Below are 3,161 nucleotides of genomic sequence, written 5' to 3'. Positions count from 1 at the left end.
ATGTCTAGGGCAATATATAAGATTCCACAAGGGTCCCATGCACTAGAGTAACTTTCCAGAAACCTACAACCTCCAGATGGATCCCTGGTCCAGGTAAGTCCTGAAACCTGGAGATCCCAGCCTCTCCATAACATCAGATAGTTCCATCTTTCTACCCCATATTAGTGAGAGACCCTTCCAATATGAAAAGTTTAGAATGGCCATAGCCCAAATACTCCTAGAGAGAGGAATGGAAAGATCAAAGGTAATTATGGAGTTATACAGTGAAGAAAGGATTAAACAAATGAATATGAATACTGAATCATTAAATTGATATCTCTTTTAGTCTCCAGTATCTTAGGGCAGCTAGCAGTAAAAACCTAAAAGTGTCAAATTGTAACCCATGTCAAACTCTGAAATATATTCTACAATTAATTGTTCTTTGAAATTTATTGCTTTTTTGTATATATGTTATTTCTCACAAAAAAAGAAGGGGAAAAATCGATTGTGATGATAAAAAAATATTTAAGCCTTCTAGCCTCCTATATTCTGGAACAGCTAGAAGGGAAAACAATCTGAGAGGATTATATGGTAGCCAATGGCAAACTTTGGGATCTGTCTTGTAACTACTTGTTGAAGAGTACTTTGAAAACTATTTTTTTAATTTATTTTCTTTGTGTATATGTCATACTCAACAAAACAGTTGAAAAAAGCAAATGTATTAAGTTGTAAGTTTACTGTCCTAAAGTCATGAAAATGTCCAAATTAAAGCCCCAACAAGAGGTTATCTACACTCAAGAAAGACTGATATCTGAAACAATCTGTTAGCTGGGAACCTGTTTGGCCTCTGTTGGAGTCTTAAGCTTCTGGACCCCTCTCTCAGCTGGGAAGGCACATTTTTACATCTGCTGTACTTCTTTTCTGGCTTCTAATTCCATAAAGATTCCCCTAGGATGTTTTCCTACTGCATTTCCAATGGTCACTGGGTGTGTGGGCTCTGTTGGCACTGAAGCTTTTACCAAATGGTTGCCTCTTAAAGGGCTCAATTTAGTGACCTCATCTTGGAAACAGAATTCCATTGAAACCACCTAATCAAAAGATACCACCCATAACTGGATTTGTCACATCTCCATGGAAACAAAAAGATCCCATCAATAGAACATTACCTAACTTAATGTGCATTGTCAGTGTAGTTGAACAGCAAAGTACATGGAATCTTGAAACGCGCATAGGACATTTTTGCTCTGTCCAGGCTAGTGTGATGTCAGGATATATCCCAGAGTAATTTGTGCAGTGAACAAAGAATTATTTGCAAAGTCCCCTTGAGGGGCTGGGGAAAGAGAAGGAAATATTCAACTTTGCCATTTGGAGAATTTCTGATATTCTCACAAGCAGTGGGGGCAGCAAAATCAATTGGCCAATCCCTAGAGCTTATGGTTCAACCATATGAAGCATATTTCTATGAAAGATATGTTAGCCTACTTAAAATTATGCCTAAGAGTCACTCCCAGAGAACCTTTTCTATTGCTCATATCTGGCCTTGCTCTCTAACCTAACTTGACAGGTGAAATCACTGCCCTCTCCCCTAGGTGGGAGACTCCTGGGGGTGTAAATCTCCCTGGCAATGTGGGACATAAATCCTTGGATAATCCAAGACATGGCATAATGGGATTGAGAAAGCCTTCTAGACCAAAAAGGGACAAAACAAAGTTTCAGTGGCTGAAAGATTTCAGAGCTGCAAGATTATCCTGGAGGCTATTCTTTTGCATTATAGGGATATCCCTTTCTAGTTTATGGTGTATTGGACTCACTGTGGTAAGTACCTGCAACAGTTAAGCTGATTTACAGTAGCCTTGATTCTTGAAGACAATTGTATAACAATAAAACTTTTACAATGCAACTGTATTATTGTGAAAATCTTGTGTTTGATGCTTCTTTATTCCTGGGTATGGACAAATGAGTAAAAAATACATAGAAAAATAATTAATGAAATCTATATATAAGAGGGGAGATAAGGGATGGATTAAATTGAGTAATTGAAAATAATAGTAGCCAGTGAAAAGGATGGGTAAGGGGTATGGGATGTGTGACATTATTTGTTTTCTCTTTCTTTTTCTGGAATGATGCAAATGTTCTAAAAACGATCATGGTGATGAACAAACAATTATGTGATAGAAAGTTCCCATCCAGCAACATTGAATTAGGATTAGAGAACATGGCTTTTCTGGAGTATACAATAGTTTTTTAAAAACTCACCAAGTGAAGAGGGATCAAAATTAATTAGTGCCCAATTCTCTTGATTCCTGATGCTCTCTCCCTAGATCAGAGCGGATTTATGAGACTGCTCAACCAAGGAATGTTCTTTACTGTTTGGACTTTTTCTAGGAAGGAAAGACTGTTAGTTCATGGCACCTCCAAGGAGGATCATCCAAGGACTTGAATAGGAGAGAAATTAAGTTGTCCTCTAAGAGATAAACTATGAAATCAACACATTTTGCTTATTAGATCAGAGAAAGAGACTCTTCTGAATGAGAAGAGGGACTCACAAGATGCACATTTTGACTGAAACAGATTATTCAATCATAATACTTTACTAATATATATAAAGGAAGAAGGTGTCTGCTCTAATGTGCTAGCTTCCAGAATGCAATATACCAGAAATAGAATGGCTTTCAAAATGAGGAATTTCTTAAGTTGCAATTTTACAGTTCTGAGGACATGAAAATGTCCCAATTAAAGCAAATCTTAAGGTATCAATAAAAGTTTACTTTCACTCAAGAAAGGCTGATGAAGTTCAGTGTTTCCCTCTCAGCTGGAAAGGCACATAGCAAGGTCTTCCAGCTATCTCTTCCTGGTTTCTTGTTCATGATGCTTCCCAGGGGCATTTTTCCTCTTCATCTCCAAAGTTCTGTGGCTTCATGGGCTCTGTGGTTCTTGTCCTTCTCTCATAATTCTCTCCAAAATGTTTCGTCTTTTAAAGGAGTCCAGGAAAATAATCAAGATATACCTGGAATGGGTTGAGTCACATTTCCCTTTAATCAAAGGTTAATATCAACAATTGAGTGCATCACATCTCTGTACACAAAATCTAATCAAGTTACCAACCTACAGTACTCAATAGGGATTAAAGGAAGCTGCTGCTTTCATAAAATGGATCAGGATTAAAACATGGCTTTTTTAGG

The 3,161-nt window shown here is 37.4% G+C and overlaps 1 long non-coding RNA gene across 1 annotated transcript; it reads right to left on the bottom strand.

Moving 5' to 3' along the window:
• Positions 1-1,830: 1,830 nt before the first annotated feature.
• LOC143682206 (uncharacterized) lies at positions 1,831-2,865 on the bottom strand. The gene is made up of 3 exons (XR_013175032.1): positions 2,748-2,865; positions 2,236-2,360; positions 1,831-1,921 (listed from the first exon to the last, which is right to left on the bottom strand). It is a non-coding gene; the product is annotated as an uncharacterized LOC143682206 (long non-coding RNA).
• Between the last annotated feature and the right edge of the window lie 296 nt (positions 2,866-3,161).

The sequence above is a fragment of the Tamandua tetradactyla genome, chromosome 5 (assembly GCF_023851605.1).
Source record: "Tamandua tetradactyla isolate mTamTet1 chromosome 5, mTamTet1.pri, whole genome shotgun sequence".
NCBI classification, from domain to species: Eukaryota; Metazoa; Chordata; class Mammalia; order Pilosa; family Myrmecophagidae; genus Tamandua; species Tamandua tetradactyla.
Note: the sequence above shows the minus strand (reverse complement) of the source record. Positions and strands in the feature narration are given on the sequence as shown.